Source organism: Leptidea sinapis, chromosome 30 (genome assembly GCF_905404315.1).
Source record: "Leptidea sinapis chromosome 30, ilLepSina1.1, whole genome shotgun sequence".
Lineage (NCBI taxonomy): Eukaryota > Metazoa > Arthropoda > Insecta > Lepidoptera > Pieridae > Leptidea > Leptidea sinapis.
The window spans coordinates 2,893,919-2,919,882 of NC_066294.1; the positions used below are offsets into that span (position 1 = coordinate 2,893,919).

Here is a 25,964-nt window from a genome sequence, read left to right on the forward strand (position 1 = left end):
CAGTATGACCCCCAGGTCTTTAACTTCCTTAGTAAGGCTTATCTCAGTATTGAACAATTTTGCTAATGTAAGATTGCTTAGCTGCGTTTGTTGGTGAAGACTATTAACTCCGTCTTTGATGGATAGAAGCGGTTAGTCGATATTGTGTGCACCATTCTTCAATTATTTTAAAGGCAGATCTCATGAGACGACATAAAACATTCTCAAATGGTCCTGTTATTAGAACGGCGAGATCGTCCGCATAGCTTACTATGTGCAGTTTCTTTTAATTTAGCTACGCGATGAGCTCGTCTACCACAAGGTTCCAAAGAAGTGACGAAAGTAACCCTCCTTGTGGACATCCAGTTGCCATCACATATCTTGTGCTGGTGATCACAGTAAAGCGTATCGCTCTGTGCCTCAACATGTTGTCTATCCACCCAGCAATTGTAGTATCGACATTGCTCAGCTAGCGCTCGGCCTATTCGAGTAAAAGGGATTTGTCAAACGCGCCTACAATATCAATAAATGCGCCTAAAGTTGATTATTTGCGTGATAGACGTACAAGCGATGTTACACAGTAAAGGGCAGATTCGGTTGACTATAGGCATGTTGTTTGATAAGTAGGAGAGCATTTTTCCTAATATCCCTATCGCAAAGTCTCTCTAAGGTCTTCATCAGAAAGGATGTGAGGCTGATTGGTGTAAACCATAGTTTCTCAACCTTATTTTGCTCACCGTCCACTTTGAGAATATGTTTTTTTCTAGAGTATTTTCGTGTATTTTTTTGCCTTTTTAGACTATATTTTTTAATCTACCCACGCCCCATCTGCGCCATCTCAATGCCCCCTAATTTTCTCTGGGTCTTCTACTGCCCCCCCACGAAAGTCTCATACGCCAACAAGGGGGCGTTATCGCCCACGTTGAGAACCTATACCTAAATTATTTGATATTCGTGAAGTCACTCTTGCCGGGCGTAGGAATAAATACTACTTTCACCTCCCTCCGGAGTGGCACGTATCGCCTATCGGTATGCCATACAAGTCCTGTATATAGCAGTGAGATGCAAGGTCAGTAACCCGGTGCCACTCCACTGTAGCAACCCAGGAAAAATCCCGTTTAGGCCGTCTGTTTTAAATGGAAGAAATCTATTAATTGCCTACATTTACTTGTCTGTGTCTACCACCCTGTGAGCTGTAGTCCAATCCGTCTGGTCCGGTGTGTTGCTACGCGACGTCTCAGCCCACGACTGGTTCACGAGTTAGGATTATTATATTGTTCTAATATTACACCAGACCACCAGAAAAATAGAATACCTTCGCCGAACCTCGGTTATACCTACTAGGTAATACTGAACTGAACGGCATGGTATGAAATGGTATGTAAAAATATGGCGCGACATATTATTAACCATTCTTAGGTTATCTATCTACCTATAAAACAAGTCAAAAAATAAGATATACAAGTTGCCTCCGATAATAATTTGTTCCACCTTACTTAAAACTTACTTTTTTTAAATACTTAATTTTTTGATACCATTTTGAATCTGATATTTTGAATGAATGATATCAGAAGTGAAACTTCTTAAGCAAAGTAATTTTTAAATCTTGTTTTATTTAAACTTAAACGTAATCTGTGCTCTAAAGTGCAGTCCATGTTATAAGAAATAATTTTCAGGATACTGTGGAAGCTGCATCCCACTCGCTGTCGTAATGAGGCGTATTTCAAGCAGATCACCGCACGAAAGTCGATGTGTGCTACAGCGAACATCGAAGATGCACTGCACTAGCGAGGCAGTCGCAACACCACCCTTTTGCTTGAAAAAAAAAAACATAATATGTACCAATGACTGGAATATAAGAAACACAGGCGTCGCGGTAAGTTAATATTTGACAACCGACCTCACTGACTCATCTACCTCGAATACTCACGTCATCTTTATAGTTAATAATATTTGGCACACGGACGAGTAAAAAAAGAAGGACTCCACGCCGTGATATTAGCAAGTGGCCACAAATACTTTTATAGTATCGTATACTTTTTCACTGAGATTAAGGCAAATGTATGCGCCGCAATTGTTTATTTTCTTTGTTGTAATTTTGTTATGGCAAATTAGAGTACAGTAGCCTGTAGAAAAAGAGAGATGCCTATAGACAACAGACGCATCGGTATCTGATTTAACCAATTTGTTATGTTTTTAAAGTGATATGAATGGCCCTCACTTCTAGAATTAATACTAGAAACAATTAATTAATAATACACAATTAAAATTTGAAAACAAAATTTTATGAACGATGCGGGACTCGCGTATTTAACAAAGCATACAAGATTTTATGACAATACGTAACTCGAACGGTTAGCCCAGTTGGAAGAGCACTCGCAATGCGCGAGAGGCTGTGGGTTCGAGTCCTGCATAGTTCATTAAATTTTGTTTTCAAATTTTATTTGTGTAGTAACAAATTTGTCACCGAGCATCGAACAGTCGCACTCAATACGCATACTAATTAATACTTCATCAGTGGTCAACGACCCAATCCCATCGCATCAAAGTTGTCGGTGTAATCCAATTCACATAATTCACATTCTACAAACGCCGAGAGGATAGTAAAGCAAGTTTAGCACCAGGAGTTCCTAGAGGATTAGCGGGGGCCCCCAGCTGCAGACCATCTCTTCCTCGGAATCTCAGGTCATGTCAGTCTATTGTTTCGCCATCACTGATTTTCATTTTTAATATCATATGTTTTCCTACGCACGCGCTTATTCACCAAGAATATGCAAAATGTTGACTATATCGCTGATAACACTGTAAATACAATGATAATTCTCATATAATTCTGAAGTTTTCCGAATGTCAAGCAGCCTTGCAAATAAACGCGGGAAACGTTATACGTCCGAATAAACCAATCATAAGCAAAATTCCAATTTGCACAGAGTAGGGAGGGATCGGTTTAAAGACATTTATTCTAATAAGATTTAACATGAAATACTTGAGAATTTCGCGTTAATATACAATACAAAATAGGTAATATGACTAAGCAGGCAAAACAAATAAAGTAAACAATTATAAAAAATTAAGGTACATAAAAATTGCTCAACAAAACAACATCATGTGGCTAACGATCTATATAGACAATAGTTGAAGTAAACTAAAATATTACCTACGGTTTGAACAATAGTACAAGTAAGCAAACATAAAGAAAATAAATACATGTTTATTTGTGTGATTGTGCAATCGAGCATTTTTTTAATCCATATTAATTATTATAATGATAATATTTATATTATTATTCGAAACAAATTTAAGGTTAAAAAATACTTAGAAACATAAAATTAACATTATTTATTAAATTTACTTAAAATTATATATAATTATTATATTCATATAGCATTGTTATTTATAATATGTGCTTTTAGTTTTTTTTTTAAATAATGCGGTACTTTTAATGTCTTTTATAGTATATGGAAGTTTGTTGAGTTCATTTTACCGTATTATATCTTGGTGGACGTAGCATTAAGTTATTAAAACTTCTTAAGTTTTTTTCTTAGGAATACTTCTTCTTTTTGAACATTAGTACTTATACAAATCTTATACTTTTATGTCCAAATTGAAAGAAACGGTAGATCAAAACAGTAGACGCGGTCTATACTGACTATTCAAAAGCGACTGACAAGGTAAACCATTCGCATTGGATTTTTACATAGATTCGGAATAAACACCAACCTTCTAAAATGGTGTGCTTCCTACCTTTCAAAGCGATGGGCGAGAGTATTAATGGATGGAAAAGAAACTCAACCATTTGTTGCGTCTTCTAGTATACCTCAGGGCTCCATTCAGGGGCCATTGTTTTTCAATCTCTTCATCAATGTCATAACACGAGCTGTAAATCACAGCGACGTTTATCTTTTAGCAGACTTTTTGAAAACAAAATTTTATGAACTATGGGGGACCTATGTTCCGTGCGAGTGCTGAGACTTGAACAAAGTATACAAGATTTTATGACGATACATCACTCGAACGGTTAGCTCAATTAGAAGAGAACTCGCACGGAACGCGAGAGTTCGTGGGTTAGAGTCCCGCATCGTTTATATAATTGAATTGAATTTTATTTGTGTTTTAATCCTATAAGTGAAGGCTATCACATTAAAAACATAACAAATTGGATAGTTAATTAGTTAAATCCACTTATTCACATGCAAATCTATTATTTCGTAACATAATTATCATAGTTCTATTCCGTACATTTATGTCGCATAAACATATTTGTAACAAGTACTTTATCTATTTGGTTAATAGAACTTGTTCAGGTGTTCTCTGCACTAATAGATGACGTTAATTATTATTGTTTGTCACTGCCTATAAAAGTGAGTGTCCAATGTTTTATGGGTCATTCTCAGGGATTTTTGGTTGAGTCATCGTACCGGACATATCACCAGATAAGTAATTTTCCCGTTCCGTAGAATTGTAAATGTAGAAAATTATATTATAACTATATATACGTATGTTGTGTGAAGTAAATAAATAATAAATAATTATAATTATTAAGACTAATAAATTTAAATAGTAATTCAAAGTAAATAAAGTTAATTGATCAAATACTCTCTTGGATAATAAAGGTTTAGTTTCAATGTTAATGCTATTAAAATATATTATACTTGCCATTTATTTGCTCCAATCTTATTCTAATAATTTACACCACCATTTTATTTCACACGCGCTCGGCATGATTTTGTACCTAAAGTGCAGAGTGACACACGCCTAACATTAAACTACTAATCCAATATCAATCGCTCGGTGCCCAGTACAAAACTTAATTTAATTGATCATAACAAAAAATTGTTATATAAAGTCTTTAATTAAAAGGAACCCTAATAACTATCAAAACAGATATCTTTTAATGATTATTTAAAGAGTCTTAAAGCCAAAGTCATCACGTACAATTAAGAAATCGAATCATAAGTTTACTTAAGGTTAGTGTGGTTAGTTAACGTTCTAAAGATGTTTAAATTATTGATAATTATAATAATAATAGGGAGAATTAGTGCATCAAGAATACTAGCTGTAATTCCAACACCATCAATAAGTCATCAAGTGGTATTTCGCCCCTTGGTGCAGGAATTGGCTCGTCGTGGTCATGAGGTGACCATTATTACAACCGACCCAGTGTTCACAAGTTCGAAATTTGAAAATCTAACAGAAATAGATGTACATGATGTTTCATACGACATATGGACAAAAAAGTTTATTGACCATCCTGAATTCGGTACTAAGAATTTTATGTTTGATAATATTTATGATCTTTTAGAACTACACGCTAGGTTTATTGAAGGTCAGTTATTATCAAAAGGTGTTCGAGATTTAGTAAATAATACAAATATCGAATTTGATTTACTAATTTTGGAAGCTGTTTCCAGACCATCATTGATATTTTCACATTTGTATAAAGTTCCTGTAATACAAGTTAGCTCGCTTGGGATGGTATTTGACAGTGGTGATATTGTAGGAGCGCCGACACACCCTTTATTATACCCAATGATGATAAGTCAAAGAACATATCAGCATTCATTTTGGGAAAATATTTATGAATTATATAAATACTGGAAAGTCATGAGAGCCTTTCAAAATATAGAAAAGCAGGAACTTAAGATACTTCAGAGAATTATAGAAAATGATTTACCGAATTACGATGTACTGAAAAACAATATAGATTTTTTTTCCTCAATATTCACCCTATATGGGCAGATAGCCAACCAATTCCTGCAAATGTCGTCTTTTTATGGGGTATTTATGAAAAGCCAAAGCATGATCTACCACAGGTAAAAATTATTGAGTAGAGAATCCTGGTGACAATTTTTAGCCGTGTTTCTGTTATTTCTTCTGCTTCATTTGTTTAATATTGTTTTACTAGAGTAATTGATTTATCGAATTCATCACTTGCTCTTTTCTTCTTTTAGGACCTCCAAGATTATTTGGATTCATCCAAAAATGGGGTAATATACTTGAGTTTCGGTAGTAATGCACAGTCGTCGAAATTGCCCCGAGAAAAAATACAAATGTTCAATGGGGTATTTTCAAACTTGCCGTATGATATCTTATGGAAATGGGAGACAGACGAATTACCAGGAAAACCTCCAAATACTAAAATATCGAAATGGTTGCCGCAATCGGACCTGTTGCGTAAGTTTATTTCCCTCTAATTAAATCGTGTTACTGAATTAATTTCAATTAAATGTTACTACAACGACAGTAGTTACTAAGACATGATGTCTTTGCTATGTGGTCACCAAATGGACGTAACTTGTTTTAGGGTTTTTAATTTGTTTTGTTTGTTCAACTTACCGACTTACCATTTTGTTGAATAAATCATTCATGATTTTCGAACAATGTAGATATTGGACTGTTGGCCGCGGTAACATCCGTTGGGTTAGGATCAAAGACGCGGTTTTGTGTACTCGTAAATTCTCGGAAGTAATTTTACTTTATTAAATTACTCAATCAAAGTTCAATTACTCTTCCATTAAATACTAGTAATAATCATTGCTTATCATTACGTTCAGTTTATCATTATTAACTTGTTTTAAAAAAAATTAAATAAAATTTGAATATATTTTCATTTTAGATCACCCAAGCGTAAAACTATTTATAACACAAGGAGGTCTTCAATCTACAGAAGAAGCCATCAATGCGGGGGTTCCTGTTATTGGTATCCCAATGTTTGCAGACCAATGGTATAATGTGGAGAAATATGTTCAGCACAAAATTGGTTTGAGACTTGATTTCGAGACTTTGAATGAAGAAAAACTCAAAACTGCAATCGATATTGTGTTGAATGATACTAGGTTAATTATATTTAATGTTCATTTAAAATTGTGTCAAATCTAGTCATATTTTCTACCGAATTCAAAAACGAGGAGGTTGCTATTCGCTTGTATGTTTCTTACCTCACAACTCCGTCGTTGAATATGTTGGTTTGTTTTTCGTTTTATTGGGTGTACTCCCATATCCATGGTCCTATTATAAAAAAACTTCGATCTGGTGATGTAATCCACGGGTAATCGAGGGAGTAGAGACAAGATAGCGTCATGGAAGCTTAAGTATGATACAAATGGTTTAATTAATCATCTACTAAACTACCACTAAACAATACTTTATAATCAAGTTAGAGATGCCATTTAAATATAATAATTTGGCCATGTAAGAAAAAGAATAGTGTATTCATAACTTTTCTTTTTTTTCAGCTATAAAGAAAATATGGTCCTACTTCGTGACTTGATGAAGGATGAGCCTCACAGCGGCCTGGAGCGAGCGGTGTGGTGGACGGAGTACGTGTTGCGTCACGGAGGTGCGACACACCTGCGGGCTGCCGCAGCCAACATGTCCTGGGTGCAATACTACGCGATGCAGTTTATATTGACGATGTTGTCACTGCTTGGTGCATCAGCTGTTGTTGTAGCTGTTGGTATACGCCTTGTGTGGAAATATGTGATGCGGAACTTAATAACGCAAATCAAAATTAAGACTCGCTAGTTGTAATAAAAGTAATTGATGATAACAGTTAGTTTTAAATGATTTAAAAGATGCCATAAGAGATGAGATTTTAGACATGAAAGATAAAATAAATGTAAATGTTGATTTAAAAGCAGTAATAACTTTTAACCTTAACTTTTAACATTCATAAGTGACATTTCTTTGACCAAAATCATTGAATAAATCACCTATTATAATTCGTTTCGTCGTCGTCCATTCTTAATAGTTTTTTGACAGCTCAGGTACTGCCACTTGAGGCCAGGTTATTCCGTTTATGCCACTTTTAGAATTCATTTTTGATAGGTAAATAATAACATTCAGAAACTGAAATAAATATAGATTTTAGGATCCACTCTTTCTTCTTACCATGTACCCGTTTAATACACGATACAATACAATTTTCTCGATAGAAAAAAATCCCGAACGCACTTCGATTTACAGTTTTTTTTCAAAACAAAGTCCATTTTAAACATGTTATAAAACTCCTTTTCTCCTATAATTAATATCACTTTATAGGTTATTAATGTTGGAATCGATTCTACCTGATCGTTTTTTTTTCATTACATTTATTTTTTTATGGATTATTCAAGTGATTTTTGATCCGTTTGTCGTTCGCCAGTGTCTCGCGGGACGTTATCGAGGTGAGACCTGCGTCAAATTATTGCGCGCGCGCTTCTTTTCTGTTCCGTAAATAGTATACGATATAAAATAGATTGTGAATTTATTATTTTGCGTTATTGTATTTGTAAGGATAAAGTTTATGTGATTATTTCTTATTAGTTATTGTGTAAATATTTTGTATAGGTACTTACAACTCTTAAGACAGTATATTTGTGATTGTTTTTTAAAATGGCAAATAAAAGAAATAAAATTAGGTGTAAATCACATTTGAAGGCGAAAAGAATTGCGAAAGAAATATGGTGAGTTATACTTTTTATTCATTTATTGCTATTGACCACAGTAACAGTATTAAAAACAAATATTACCCTCCAGTAGTGAAACGCATTCGATGTGGGTTCCAATCTTTTATAATACTATATTCTATTGTTTCAGTTCAAAAATGACTCGAAATAAAAAAGGTTTATTTGTTGGAAAAAGAAACAAGGAGGAATAGTAAGTGCTCTCTTTATTTTCTCACTCACTCTCGCTCCCTCAGAATATATAGTAGAAAGCACCTACTAGAAAGCGCACAAGATACCTAACTCTGCGCCCGTGTTTGAACTTCAAGAATATATCCCTGCCAGTATTTGTAATTACATTCATCAATGATAGCGAATATTTACTTTGGAAACACTGAACACATCAACACCCATATATTGATATGGCAATAGACGTAGTCAGAGAGATCTCGACGAATTTTGGGATGGTTCTTTAGGCAAGTTGAAATTGTGATAAAAAAAAATTTCGTCGTTCGCTGAAACTAGCCCCGCAAGTCTTTTAGCGACTCATGCAAAAATTAATTGAATATTTTTTTGCAACTTCATTTTTTTATACAGCATTATAAAGAAGTGTTTTATTTCAGAAAACCGTGTAACGATACGTCTAGTAAGACTCACGCATCTTATATAACATTAGAGCCTGTTGATTTGCAACCCTCTGCGAATAAGTAAGTTTTTTTCTGTTGTCGTTCAGAGGCATAAAAAAATAAAATTGGTTTTACGCGGTATCTAATAAACATTAATAGTAAACAAATAATTATTATTCCAGGACATCGAAAACACCGAATTATGATACTATACAAGATGTACTCCTACCAATGTCTTCGTTATCTACGCAAGAACCAATAGTACATTCTGAAACTACTCAGTAAGTTATCAGTACTGACATAACAAATACACACGTTTTTACGATTTTTATTTTTATATTATTATTATTATTATTCATGATCAACGTATATAAACTTTGTCTTGTATGACTTGTCTATTTAAAATTGTGTTCTATACCTAATTATAATAACGACGGAGTTCTAAAATTCCATGATATTTTTTATAAAATTGTTTTTCAACATCAGTTCTGTAGGTTCCACGTTATACTATCTCAAAAACTTATTTTATATTGTTACAGAGAAAATGATGGAAATGAAGGCGCATTCATAACTGAAATGTATAACAAGGAAAGCCATTTCCAACCCTTATCAGGACGGCGAATAATTGATATAAATTATTTTTTACAAAAATTCCAAGAAAATGCACGCCACATTGATCTATTTGATTGTAAATCAAGCAATTTCTGCTTAGTTGGTGAAAGAAGACATGGACTGATTTCAATCTTTAAATTTAAATGTAATATGTGTAAAGAAATTTGTTCTATTTCATCTGAAAACACCAAAGATACCGAGCATGTAGATGCTAATATAACTGCTACCACTGGAGTTGTAGCCTCTGGTATAGGTTTTTCTCAGATTGAAGAGTTATTTTCAGCAATAAACATTCCTATATTTTCTACAAAATTCTTTAATCAAATGCAAAATAAACTTTATAAGAAATGGGAAGAAACTGCATGTGAAACAATGGAAGCCGCTACCAATAAAGAAAAAGAAATTGCTATAGCAGATGGCCGGACCAAAAACGGTTATGCTGTCATAGATGTCTATGTGGATGGAGCATGGTGTGCCAGGTCATATTGTTCAAACTATAAAACTTCATCAGGTGCAGCAGCCATAATTGGCAGAAATACGGGTGAAGTTTTGTACTTCGGTGTCAGAAATAAATATTTTCTCGTATGTGCCCGAGCCGAAAATAAAAAAACTGCATCATAAGACCACTTGTGTTTCAAAAATTTTCAGGGATCGTCTAGTTCAATGGAAGCCGACATAAGCGTTGAAGGTTTCAAAAGCTCAATTTCCATGTATGGTATAATATATGGCAGAATATATATAGTAGGAGATGGTGATTCTTCGACCTACTCTAAAATACTTGTCTCAAATCCTTATGAAAGTCAAAGTTTGACGGTTGAAAAATTAGAGTGCCGCAATCATATATTGCGCAATTTTCGCAAAAAGCTAAGAGTAGTCACCACAGAAACTAAACACATATTGGCGCACCGAAAAACCCTCACAAATCAAAAAATTATGACAATGCGAATGGCAATAGTGAAATCTATTATACATCACAAGGCCTCGCAGAGTCCTAAAAATGTAGCAATATCCATTTTGCACAACGATATTATTAACTCTTTATCTCATGCTTATGGGAATCATCAACTATGTCAAAATTAGTTTTGTGATAAAGATAAAAACTGTGGCGGCGAACTGCAAAAGATTGAAAATTCCACATTTATATTTAGAATAAACGCTATTGTGTCCAACGTGGCTTCAAAGTCACGTAGATGGATTGAAGACGTGAACACAAATACCGTAGAGTGCTTCAACAGCGTTATAGCAAAACTTACTGGAAGTAAACGTATCAATTTTACTTTAAAAGGGGGCTATCAAGGAAGATGCGCGGCAGCCGTTGTTTCCTTCAACACAAAATCTGCAGTATCAACAATACAAAAAGCTATAACAAGTAACGCTCCCGGAGGTTTAGCTGAAGAAATTGAGAAGAGACGTGCGAAAAAACGAAAATTAAACATGGAACACCCAGTAAAGAAACGTAGAGTTCTAAAAGATTTAAATAAAGTGCAACACGACTATGGTCCAGCTTGTTCATTGCCCGATATGTCGCAAAAAGAATATGACAAATCAAAAGAACATTTTCTCAAAAATCTGGAAACACTAACATCTGATCGACACAAAGTAGAGAGGTCTACAATATTACTAAGAGACAGTAGCGAGTGGCTCAAAATAAGAAAAAATATAATAACTGCTTCCAACTTTGGACCAATATGTAAAAGAAAAGACACATTAGATACAGCTCCCCTCGTTAAAAACCTATTGTACAAAAAAAATTTGGCCCATCTCACATCTATCGCACATGGAGTTGAGCATGAGCAGCAAGCTATGCTGCAGTTGCAGCAGCAGGAAAATATTATCATTGAGCCATGTGGTTTATTTATAGATAAAGAATACCCTTTTATTGGGGCAATGCCTGATGGTTTAATTGGAGAAGATACTATAGTCGAAGTTAAGTGTCCAATTACAGCACACAAAAAAGGACTTTCTAATTGTATGCAAGAAAACAAAATAGAAATTTTAAAATATAATATAAATACTAAAACTACAACGGTAAATAAAACTCAAACTGGTACTATCAGATACAAGGCCAGCTACATATGTCAGAACGACAACAGTGTCTTTTGGCTTTATGGGCAGGCGAGAATGAAAATGTATACACAAAATTCATAGAAAAAGATGATTTATTTTGGGAAACTAAAATGAAACCGAAATTGATAAAATTTTACATGAAATGCTTGCTACCCGAAATCATAGACAGCAGAAATGTAGGTGGTATGCCCATTAGAAACTTATCCATGCAAGATAATAACGAAAACATTCCCCCTGATGATCAAGATGAAAACGAAAATGTTGACCCTGATGAATCACAACCGAGACAAAGCACACGCCAATTGAATGTGAACGATTTTTAGAGTAAACTGATAATGTTGGGAACTTCAAACTATTTCATACAAGTAAGAAAATTGTAGAAATTTTTTAGACTTAAAGTGTTTTTGACAAAATTATGCACATAAAACATTTTTGTTCACAATATTGTATTATTTTTAACGATTCCTATTTTTTGGCCTGATACGGCCGGTACCCGGCCTTAAGGCGAGGTTTTCCCAACACTTAGGTAAAAATTGCACGAACGTTAGATTCGATAGGTACACACGGGCGTCGTGCATGGCTGAGAACGAACCGAGCGATGCGGGTCAACGACCGCCGGCCCAGAAGGACCGCGTAATATTTTTTAAAACTTACAGTTGTGCTAGAGTACGGAATTACTGTGATAATATTTTTTATGCATTTTTGAAGTAAATCTTTTTTATCGACGTATGAGAGAAATGTTATATTACGCGCAAAATTATGATTTCAACATTATGGATATCGTATCCTTGATTCTCGAAGGTGTAGAGAACTAATTTGGGATCATTTTTGAAATCCAAGATGGCCGCCGCGCAAAATTATGATTTCAATAATTTGGGTATCGTATCCGAGGTTCTCGAGGGTGCAGAGAACGATTGTGTGATATTTTATTTCATTTATATATATATATATATTTGAATTCAAAAATGATCACAGAATCGTTCTCTGCACCCTCGAGAACCTCGGACACGATATCCATATTGCTGACATCATAATTTTGTGTGGCGGCCATCTTGGATTTCAATAATGATCCCAAAATCGTTCTCTGCACCCTCGAGAACCTCGGACACGATATCCATATTGCTGAAATCATAATTATGAGCGGCGGCCATCTTTGAATTCAAAAATGATCACAGAATCGTTCTCTGCACCCTCGAGAACCTCGGACACGATATCCATATTGCTGAAATCATAATATTGTGCGGCGGCCATCTTGGATTTCAAATATGATCACACAATCGTTCTCTGCACCCTCGAACACGACATCCATATTGCTGAAATCATAATTTTGTGCGGCGGCCATCTTGGATTTCAAAAATGATCACAAAATCGTTATCTGCACCCTCGAGAACCTCGGACACGATATCCATATTGCTGAAATCATAATTATGAGCGGCGGCCATCTTTGAATTCAAAAATGATCACAGAATCGTTCTCTGCACCCTCGAACACGATATCCATATTGCTGAAATCATAATTTTGTGCGGCGGCCATCTTGGATTTCAAAAATGATCACAAAATCGTTATCTGCACCCTCGAGAACCTCGGACACGATATCCATATTGCTGAAATCATAATTATGAGCGGCGGCCATCTTTGAATTCAAAAATGATCACACAATCGTTCTCTGCACCCTCGAACACGATATCCATATTGCTGAAATCATAATTTTGTGCGGCGGCCATCTTGGATTTCAAAAATGATCACAAAATCGTTATCTGCACCCTCGAGAACCTCGGACACGATATCCATATTGCTGAAATCATAATTATGAGCGGCGGCCATCTTTGAATTCAAAAATGATCACAGAATCGTTCTCTGCACCCTCGAGAACCTCGGACACGATATCCATATTGCTGAAATCATAATATTGTGCGGCGGCCATCTTGGATTTCAAATATGATCACACAATCGTTCTCTGCACCCTCGAACACGATATCCATATTGCTGAAATCATAATTTTGTGCGGCGGCCATCTTGGATTTCAAAAATGATCACAAAATCGTTCTCTGCACCCTCGAGAACCTCGGACACGATTTCCATATTGCTGAAATCATAATTTTGTGCGGCGGTCATCTTGGATTTATCTATCTTCCCTAAAGTACATATATACAAAAATCCCTCGTGGCATAATATTCAAAATAATATTACGTAAATTTTATTTTAGTACTTTCCGACTTACATTTACTTATATATTCCAACAAATAAGCTGTCGCATCATCATTATTTTTTTACTATGATTCCCGCTTTGTACTTGTTTGCTAAAATCTTACGTAACGTGAGCCCGAGAGACACGAACACAGTACCTTCCTTGACAGTGGTCACGGGCGTACTGCTGGCTTGAGCGAGCATGCAACCAAGGCGTCGCGTTTGGTTTATTACGAAAAAAATTAATATAAAACAAAGCGTATTGATAAATCCCACAGTGAAAACTTATAAATACTAATAAACTATCGAATAAAATAAGTTTTGTGTTTATAGATATCATAGTTTTATGATAATATAAACAATTCAAATAAAAAAGACTATTTTTCAAAAATAAATCTATCGAGATTTTTTTCGTAATCGTATTTTCGAAACAGCGATAATTTAGATCAAGAAATGAAGATAAACATGTCAAAAAATTGGAACCGTAGTATTTGTAGAAGTATTTTAAGTAGATTTTTAAAAATGTTGCTTTTTAGGACTATAGCGCCTTAAGTGATGCGTACACAGTATATCGATTGCTACGTTTGTGCCACAGATTACAAATAATCGGTAAAAATAAATTCATATATTTTGTAGGTAAGGTGTAATATTATGTTATTTAATCAGGAAGACAACAAAATTTTAAGGCTGGAACCAAAACATCAACATTTTATAAAGTTATACTTTCTTCTTATTACTTACTTACAAATAAAACAACTAAAATAATTTAATTCCTCTTATTAACATTAGCCGTCAGAATCATCATTATTCTTAATTCGTCCGAAGACTCGTTCGAGAAATTATATTAAATAGAATGTACAAGTAATTTTTTTTCATATAATTCCCTATTATATTATTACTTAACAACGGGTGTGTCAGTTCATATTTTTAAATCCTTAATTGAAATTATTGCTCTTTATTTATAACAGCTGTATTGATGAGGGTGTTTTTTCTGATTTACTAAGTTATAGACCTACATCAGTCTTACTTACTATTAGCAAAGTTTTTGAAAAAAATATTTTGCTGCAGTTGACGAAACATTTCTATGTAAATAACTTAATGTACAGAAATCAATTTAGTTTAACTCGAGGTTCATCAACGAAAAAATCTTTTGAAAGAATCCTTTTGAAGCTTGGGAAGATTCTTTTGATACTTTAGGGGCTTTTGTGACCCGACAAAAGCGTTTGATTGGGTTCACCACGATTCTTATTAATAAATTATATCATTACGGTGTACGAGAAGTCTCGCTGAATCTGTTAGAATCATATTTACAAGGAAGAATGAAATTTATAAATGTAAATGGAAAGCAATCCTCTGGTTTTTTAGCCTAAATGGGCGTACCTCAAGGCTCAATACTGGGACCTTTCCTGTTTCTGATATTGCTGATCTGCTATTTTTTATAAATAACAAGTATCATATAGTCTGTTTGCCGATGACACGTCTTTGTTTTATATAATCAATCGTCAGCAAGATCAGTGTGATGAAATAAATAATGTTTTGTTAGGAGTATAAAAATTGTTCAATATGAATAATTTATTATTGAATAAAATTAAAACAATGTTTAAAATTTACATTGCCAAATGTAAGGAAAGTACACACAAAAGTAAATATTAATGACACAGAATTGAAAATGAATGTTATTGCAGTATTTTTGGGTGTAATATTAGATTCCAAACTTGAATGAGGGGGACTCATTTACACAATTTAACTAGTAAATTAAGTTCATCAGCTATTGCTGTAAAAAAGGATACGAGAACTTACTGATATAGATATAGCAAGAATTATCTATTTTAGCTATTTTCTTAGCGTTATGTCGAATGGCATTATACTATGGGGTAGTGGAGCGGAAGTAAATAATATCTTCATACTTCATAAAAGATACTACTATACTTCATATAGCAAATGAGCCCACGAGAATCACTAAGGGAAAAATTCATATGACGGCCAATATATTTATAGCAATCTCCTGCACGACCATAAACTTATATATTATTAAATTATAACTTATACATTAAAATAAGTGACAACCATAATTTAAACACTAGAAATAACTACAAGCTTCTATGCCCCCTTCTAGGCTCTGTAAAATAGACAATTATTTTTGCATGCAATGGTATTAAATTTTACACAAAATTAGCAAAAAGTGTACCTGAATTATCAATAAAAAAAATTAAATCTTTTATTAAACACAAATTGACATGAGCTCAAAGGCTTATTACAGTATTGAAGATTACGTAAACGATATTACAGTAAACAGTGGAATTGAATAGTATTATAGTTGTTATTTTTTATGGATTTTATGGTTCATCCTTGTATTTATTTACTGGATTGTATTATTTTTAAAAGATATATGTTTAAGCTTTTGTGGAATTATGTATTTGATGATTGGTGATTGACGTTGACAAGCAATCTGTTGATTTTATGTCGATAAAATATTTTTGACTTTGACTTCAGTAATATTAATGATTAGCTCTAATTATCAAGTGCAATGTTACGTTCCCAACCAGAAATCTGTCCACCACATTTGCCCAGTTCTCGGCCGTGACGTAGGTGCAAGCATTTTTTAGTTATTGCAACATTTTATTCGCAGTGAATGGGGGAATTGTTTTTGCAACATGCCCTTTTACTTGTGCCCATATAAGTTCTATGGCGTTGTATTGGCAGTGATATGGAGGAATCCTAAGGACGATATGACCATATTCTGCAACTATTTCATCGATCACATATCGTTTTGGTTTATTTTCTAATTTTTAACATCACCACGTTTTCTTCATTTCGCGTACCGAATTCATAATTTCATATTTTTTATTGGTTTGCCTTGGCATTTTGTCAATTTGCGAGAGTGGTAGGGCACGCTATCAATTAAACTTATTGATGGTTCTTCCGATGATAGAAGAATCTTCTTTAACCACACTCCATACACCTCCTCATAAATTTTATCATGGTAATAGACTTCTTTGATTTAAATTCCAGCAGTGAATCTTGTATAAAACCTTTTGCTTACCTGCGTGGCAAATGATGAGGCGTTCGCCTTTTCTAATTGGAGGTGGATACAGCAGTGTCGTTAGTCCGGGATCTGGATACGGTGTGGTTAGCGTTGAACCATATTTCATCCGTAAGGACAATATTTATCCAATTTTAATATTTTTATAAGCAATATCTGTGAGTACCGTAAATATTTCTCTTTTATCTGATTTTTTATACGAAAAGCCAATTACTTTCAAAACTTTGGCCAAAGAAGATTTTTTAACCACGAAATAGGCCACTTCTTTTCACAGACACAATAAGTTTTATTAAAGTTGGCATTTCCTTATTCAGATAGTAGTTATATACATGAGGACGAATGGCGTCAGCGTCAAAATAGTCAACTGCTGTCACATCACGAGCTGCGTTTTCATTTTTGTGTAGAAGGCTTTTTTTGGTCGAAGTCACTCCTGCCGTAGGCTTCGTTAGTATTTTAGTCATAGTAAGACTGATAACCAACGCGGCCGCAACACGGTTCCGCACTTGCGAGACAGGTATAAGCGGACCGCCATTTTGATTTTCTTGTTCCAAGTAATCATTAAATTGTAGCACTAATTGTCTCGATTGACCTTTCAACAGACGTCCTTTCAGCATTTACACGAATAAAACTACTTACCTCAAGGTTATAAAAAATTATTATTGTTTTTTTTTATGATTTATCATAGCTCTTTTAATGAAGTTGTAAATTCATTTTTATATCGATTAAATCAGTTAGTACCTATGATGGAATTAATTATCCCTCTATTATTATTAAGTGAATTTTGTTATCTTAAAACCTATCTGTAATAGTGTTTATAATCAAATATTGGTGCAATAGCTCAGGAATGAAACGCGGGGTGGGATAACTGCAATGGTGGATATCGCGCGGGGTGGGATAAGCGCAACGGAGGATAACGCGCTCGGTGGGATAAGTGCAACGGAGGATAATGTGCGGGGTGGTATAAGTGCAACGGAGGATAATTCGCGGGGTGGAATAAGTGCAACTGAGGATAATGAGCGTGATGGGCTACTTCAACCATTTGCATATGCAGAAGGTGTGCGCACGCTAGATGCCAAAAATGCTACTGTTATCACAGTTAATGAAACATGGATCCGACAATATGATCCGGATGGAATGGAAAAACCGCCACGGTTGTTGAAAGACGAAAAATTGGTATCCAAGCTAATGGCCACTATTTTTTGGTATTGTGAAGGAATTTTGCTCATCGATTACATTTATAGGATAGATCGATATGGGATTTTTATGCCCCATTGCTGACAAAAGTGCGTGAAGTGGTATCCTGTTTTTGATGCCTTATTTAACTTAGCGCGAGTTGCAATGCGTGCCCTAGATTAAACAAGGTTTGAAGAAATTAACCACCCAGCTACCCCCCAGTAATTATTTTCTATTTTCTTATGTAAAGCAAGACCTCCGATGGTGACAATTTCCGAGGGAAGAAGAGATGACGGCAGTTGACGAGCATTTTCAAGGCAATGACGGCGAATATTTTTTAAAAGCACTTTATGGATATGTATAAAAGGAGAGGAGGCCTTCATATAAAAATATTTTTTATATGTTTTAACACCATTTTTAATACCTTAGGCTTAAAACGTTTCAGCCGCCCTTAGTTTAGTTGTAAGATTAGCTATATCAAACAGAAAGGTAGAAAAAAGGCGGAACTATAGACGGCGGCTATCAGTAGGAAGGGAGAAGGTCTGGCAGTTAGCCTGGATAAAGCGAAGGTCTTTGATCATGTATGGCACAAGGCGCATCTCTCAAAACATCGATCATTTGGGCTTCCCTATAATTTATGCAAGTGAATCTCCAGCTTAGTCACTGGATGCAGCGCAGCATACAGATCGTTGTCGATGGTTATTGCTCAAATCTGAAGCCCGTGAACGCCTGAGTGCCCTAAGGCTGTGTGCTATCTCCTACACTGTTTTTTCTTCTTGCTTCTTCTGTATGTCAATGATATGTTGGATATGCAGACGACAGTACTGGTGATGCCGTATACATGGGCCATGCATTTTCTCTTAGGAAATTGTCGACCAGTGACAGATGAAACTTATGTCTTCCATCGAGTCCTCTCTTGAGAAAGTCGCGGAATGGGGTAAAATTAACTTTTTCCAATTTGACCCCCAGAAGACTCAAGTTTGCGCATTTACTTCGAAAACACCTCCATTAAAGCCTCGCCCAGTATCGGAATACTAGGTCTCAAAATCTAGAACGAATGCCATCGCGGTCATCTGGAAGGCAAAGCAAAACAACCCGGTCTACATTCTAGCGCTCTTCAAAACACGTCCGGCCACATATAAGTATTGCTGTCATCTCTGGTCTGACGCACCCAAGTATCAGTTCGAACCAACCCGTGCAACACAGGGCTGCTTGAACCCCATAGAGGACCCAGTGCTCTGTGAACGGTTCGATCAACTGGCGTTGCGTAGAAACGCTTCTTCATTGTTTCAAGAGAGATCGGATGAATTGTGATGAATCTCCATGCGAAATTGGCGTGAAGTGGCAGCTATGTTGTCGCGTTTCGATTGGTCAGTGAGAGTCCTGGAGGTCCACTCCCTTTACCTCCACCACAGTCCCGTAGGTCTACCCCCTTTTCCTCCCCCAGAGCCCCGTAGGTCCACTCTGCTTCCCTTTCCACACCTTTTCCTGAAAAGCCAGTAACGCATCTGCAAACCCTCCGGTGGTGCAGTTTTCCATGGGCGGCAGTGATATCTTTCCGTCAAGTAATCCTCATGCCCATCTGCCCCCTTTTTCCACAATAAAATAATTATTTTTATTCAAATAGTATGTATTTCTTAAAATAGACTATTATTTCAAGATATACTTAATTCAAACCTCGAACAAAGGCCCAATGGCAAGAATTCATTAACTTGACGTTTTATTTATTTTTTAAATTATGTCTTGTTAATATTTAAAAAACTCGATTGATTTTAATAGTAAATATATTCAGCAATATAATAGTATTTTACTTTTCTTTAACATAACCATATTTAAGATGATATAGGAAAAACAATATTACTTAAACAAAAAGTAGCTTAATTAATTCATAGTTCAGTTTTTGTCATGTAATCTCTTTCTTGCAGTAAACCGACGTTTTACAATTTATATGCAAATATTTTATTTTGTAACATTATTATTGTAGTTCTATTCCGTATTTTCATATCGCATAAAATTAGTAACAAGTAGGTAAATTTATCTATTTGGTTAATAGTTGTACAGGTGTTCTCTGTACTAATAGACGACGTTCATTATTATTGTTTGTCACTTGCCTTTAAAAGTGAGTGCCCAAATTTTTGTGGGTCATTCTCAGGGATTCTTGGTTGAGTCATCGTATCGAACAGATACACCAGGGCATCTATTACGAAAATCGAAATACGTAGTTTCGGTCCGAAACGAAAGAACGACGAACTTCGATTTAAATCCTATTACCAAAGTACTTCGGATCCGTATAGTGCGGACGTAATTCGTTTCGGAACTATAGACATAAAAAAATTGTACAAAGATGATATGAATGTACATACTTATATTACCGGTAAATCGTGCCAAAACCGATAACAAATTAGAAATTTACAAATAAGTTTTTCGTTATGTTAACATGTATTTAAATAATGGAATTGCTTTATATTCCGTTTAAGTTATCTATTTAAAAAATAATCCTATTTTACTGCAAGAAAATATGCTTTATTAGTTAAATTAAATTTGACGTATCATGTCATCTATTGCATTATATTTTTATTTAGTCTGTGGTAGTTTAACATACTTTCGCGGTTTTTTAGTTTAAATTTTTTCAGAAGTAAAGTGAAAGTTATATATATGCGAGTAAGTATTATTTAGAATAGAATAGAATAGAATAGAAACATTTATAGTGGCTTTATTAGTATAATCTCTTCACAAAGTTTTTCAAATAAAGTATGATTATGGCGATAATTCATAACAATTTAGGGAATCAACCTTCGGGAATTTGTTTATTTAATAAATATTGCCGGAGTCGACGTCGCTCTCTTGCTCTTTCAAGGTTTTCTTCGTACAAGAAGACCTCTTCGTACATTAAAAAACGTGCCATTTTATAATAAAATAAAAATGTTTTATCTAAAACGAAACATATAAGTCTGTCGTTAAAAGTGACGTTGTTGTTACGACCATAACAATGTCAAACAACGAAAACGTATGTGTCGAGTGAATTTAGGAATAAGCTAAACGAAAGACAAAATGTCTAATCTCGAACTTCGTTTCGATCTTCGGATTCGAAACACTTTCGTAATAGAAAAATGTACGATCCGTCAACCGAAACTTCGTATTTCGATTTTCGTAATAGGGCTCCAGATACGTTTTTCTATTCCGTAGAAGTGTGAAATTAGAGAATATCGTACTACTATATATACGTATAATAATTATGTTGTGCTAAAGTGTTGTGTGAAGTAAATAAATAATCAAAATTATAAAGAACAATAAATCTAAATAGGGATTCAAAATAAATACCTACAGTTAATTGATAAAATACCCTATTGTATAATAATGGTTTAGTTTCAATGTTAAAGATTTTAAAATATATTATACTTACGATTTATTTGCTTCATTCTTATTCTTATAATTTACACTACCATTTTATTTCACATGCGCTCGGCATGATTTTGTACCTAAGGCTGGGCGCAAACGTTCGGAAACCGGATTAGGTTTCCTGATCAGGAATTCAGATTCGGAATTCCGTGAGGCTAGCGCAAACGTCCGCTTTTTTTGTTCGAACAAACCGAACCGTCAGGAATTCAGATTCGGAAACCTGAATGCTCTAATTACATAGAAAATATTCAACAAGGCGCACATTATTCTTATTGTTTCCGATCGGAAAAAAACCGAACGTCCGGTTCGGTGCGTTCGGTTCGTAAGAACGGAAAAAACTGAATGACGTCATCCCGAACACAGCGCGAAAAATTGTAATATAAAGTCTTTAATTAAAAGGAACCCTAATAATTATCAAATGAGATGTCTTTTAATGATTATTTAAAGAGTCTGAAAACCAAAGTCATTACGACAGTTAAGAAATCGAATGATAAGTTCACTTAAAGTTAGTGTGGTTAGTTAACGTTCTAAAGATGTTTAAATTATTGATAATGATAATAATAATAGGGAGAATAAGTGCATCAAGAATACTGGCTGTAATTCCAACACCATCAATAAGTCATCAAGTGGTATTTCGCCCCTTGGTGCAGGAATTGGCTCGTCGTGGTCACGAGGTGACCATTATTACAAACGACCCAGTGTTCACAAGTTCCAAATTTGAAAATCTAACAGAAATAGATGTACATGATGTTTCATACGACATATGGACAAAAAATTATATTGAACACCCTGAATTCGGTACTAAGGATTTTGTTTTTGATAATATTTATGATCTTTTAGACGTCCACGTAAGGCTCATTGAAGTTCAGTTATTATCAAAAGGTGTTCAAGATATAATACATAATAAAAATATCAAATTTGATTTAATAATGCTGGAAGCTGTTTCCAGACCATCTTTGATATTTTCACATTTGTATAAAGTTCCTGTTATACAAGTTAGCTCGTTTGGGATGATGTTGGACAGTGGTGATGTTGTGGGAGCGCTGACACACCCTTTATTATATCCAATAATGTTAAGTCAAAGAATATATCAGCGTTCATTTTGGGAAAAAATTTGTGAATTATATAAATACTGGAAAGTCATGAGAGCCTATTATAATTTAGAAAAGCAGGAACACAAAATACTTCAGAGAATTATTGAGAATGATTTACCGAATTACGATGTATTGAGAAACAATATAGAAATGTTGTTTCTCAATATTCACCCTATATGGGTAGATAACCAACCAATTCCTCCAAATGTCATTTCTATATGGGGTATTTATGAAAAGCCAAAGAATGATCTACCACAGGTAAATATTGTAGAGTAGAGGATGCATCAAGCAACCAAGGGATTATTTGATAACAATTTATAGCCGTGTTATTTGTTATCTGCTACTTCATTTGTTTATTATTATTCTGCTAGAGAAAGAGAGATAGAAATCAGCACTTTCTCTTTTCTTCTTTAAGGATCTCAAAGATTATTTGGATTCATCTAAAAATGGGGTAATTTACTTGAGTTTCGGTAGTAATGCACAGTCGTCGAAATTACCCCAAGAAACATTACAAATATTCATACGGGTATTTTCAAACTTGCCGTATGATGTCTTATGGAAATGGGAGATAGACGAATTACCAGGAAAACCTCCAAATATTAAAATATCGAAATGGTTACCGCAATCGGACCTATTGCGTAAGTTTATTTCCCTCTAATTAAATCATGTTACTGAATTAATTTCAATTAAATGTTACTACATCATGTCTTTGCTATGTGATCGCCAAATAGACGTAACTTGTTTTTGGGTTTTTAATTTTTATTTGTTTGTTTACCTAGCCATGATGTTTGAACAATGTAGATATTGGACTGCTGTCCGGGGCGACATCCGTTGGGTTAGGATCGTTGGAGTTATAAACCCCGTTAAAGACGCGGGTTGAAGTACCTACAGCATAATCCATAAATATTCGTACAAATTCAATTTCGTGTAGTCGTAAATTCTGAAAAGTAATTTTACTATATTAAATTACTCAATCAAAGTTCAATTACTCTTCCATTAGATACAAACCATTACTAATCATTACGTTCAGTTTATCATTATAACCTTTTTTTAAGACAACAAAAAAATATGAATATACTTTCATTTTAGATCATCCAAGCGTAAAACTATTTATAACACAAGGAGGTCTTCAATCTACAGAAGAAGCCATCAATGCGGGGGTTCCTGTTATTGGTATTCCAATGTTTGCAGACCAATGGTATAATGTGGAGAAATATGTTCAGCACAAAATTGGTTTGAGACTTGATTTCGAGACTTTGGATGAAGAAAAACTCAAAACTGCAATCGATATTGTGTTGAATGATACTAGGTTAATTATATTTAATGTCCATTTAAAATTGTGTCAAATCTAGTCATATTTTCTACCGACTTCAAAAACGTGGAGGTTACTATTCGCTTGTATGTTTCTTACCTCACAACTACGTCGCGTCGTTGAATATGTTGGTTTGTTTTTCGTTTTAATGGGTGTACTCCCATATCCAAGAAAAAACTTAGATCTGGTGATGTAATCCATGGGTGATCGAGGGAGTAGAGACAAGATAGCGTCATGGAAGCTGAAGTATGAGACAAATGGTTTAATTAACCACCTTACGTCACGATGTCGAATTTGGGTTTCAAAGTTTGTGCGCATCGTAAAAATTCACTCTGACGATTTTTACTCAACGCGCCAAGAGAAGTATAGCATCAAAAATATTTGCTTTGCAAACTTTAAACTTCCCCTTAGTACAGTATGTAGCTTCTTGCTTTGGATTTTATTTATGTTAAACTGTAAGATGCATATCATAACATACCTGTATACTTCTACTTTGTGACTAACAATGACTTCTTCTCAAAATTCTGTAATGATGACTATGATATGATGATGATACGGCTTTAGTGATATTGTTATACATGGTTCCTTAAATTGTTAACAGTATGTTAATTATGTAAAGCTCGTTTTATGTAGATTTCTATATAGTATGTTTTGTTTGTATCTCATTAAAGTAACCTAGAACACGACGCGGTCCGCCTCGTCGTTCAACGTCCATTCGTTGCGATAGGCGGTCAATTAGTGGACATCCAGTGGTCAATTAGTGAACATCCAGGGGTGAAGGAGTGGATATCGCGTTGTCCAACTATAATCATTTTCCAATCTAAAATAAAAAACATACACAATACTTTATAATCAAGTTAGAGATGCCATTTGAATTTAATAAATAATTTGGCCATGTAAGAAAAAGAACAGTGTATTCATAACTTTTCTTTATTTTTCAGCTATAAAGAAAATATGGTCCTACTTCGTGACTTGATGAAGGATGAGCCTCACAGCGGCCTGGAGCGAGCGGTGTGGTGGACGGAGTACGTGTTGCGTCACGGAGGTGCGACACACCTGCGGGCTGCCGCAGCCAACATGACCTGGGTGCAGTACTACGAGATGTAGTTTATATTGACGATGTTGTCACTGCTTGGTGCATCAGCTGTTGTAGTAGCTGTTGGTATACGACTTGTGTGGAAATATGTGATGCGGAACTTAATAATGCAAATCAAAATTAAGACTCGCTAGTTGTAATAAAAGTAATTGATGATAACAGTAAGTTTTAAATTATTTAAAAGATGCCATAAGTGGTGAGTTTTTAGACATGAATGATGAAATAAATGTAAATGTTGATTTAAACGATTTCCACTTCTTTTCATAAAGAGGTTGACCGAGTGGTGATTACTTTTAACATTCATAAGTGTCATTTCTTTTGATTGTGTTCACCATGAGATTTCTATTAATAAATTATATCATTACGGTGTACAAGAAGTCTCGCTGAATCTGTTAGAATCATATTTATAAGGAACAATGCATTTTATAAATGTAAATGGAAAGCAATCCTCTGGTTCTTTGGCCTAAATGGGCGTACCTCAAGGCTCAATACTGGGACCTTTCCTGTTTCTGATATTGGTGATCTGCTATTTTTTATAAATAACAAGTAACATATAGTCTTGTTTGCCAATAACACGTCTTTGTTATTTATAATCAAACGTCAGCAAAATCAGTGTGATGAAATAAATAATGCTATGTTAGGAGTAGCAGAATGATTCAATATGAATAATTTATTATTGAATAAAATTAAAACAAAATGTTTAAAATTTACGTTGCAGCAGTATCGTAAATCCAGGACCAGGATATGGTATGGTTAGCGTTGAACCATATTTCGTCCGTAAAGACAATATTTTTCCAATTTTGGTTTTTTTATAAGCAATATCAGTGTTAATATTTTTCTTTTATCTGATTTTTTATACGAAAAGCCAATTATTTTCAAAACTTTGGCCAAAGAAGATTTTTGACCACGAAATAGGCCACTTCTTTACAAAGAAACAATAAGTTTGAATTTCC

At 34.6% G+C, this 25,964-nt stretch overlaps 1 pseudogene; it reads left to right on the forward strand.

Moving 5' to 3' along the window:
* The first annotated feature begins 4,974 nt into the window (after positions 1-4,974).
* On the forward strand, positions 4,975-25,172 carry LOC126973746 (UDP-glucosyltransferase 2-like; annotated as a pseudogene).
* The last annotated feature ends 792 nt before the right edge of the window (positions 25,173-25,964 follow it).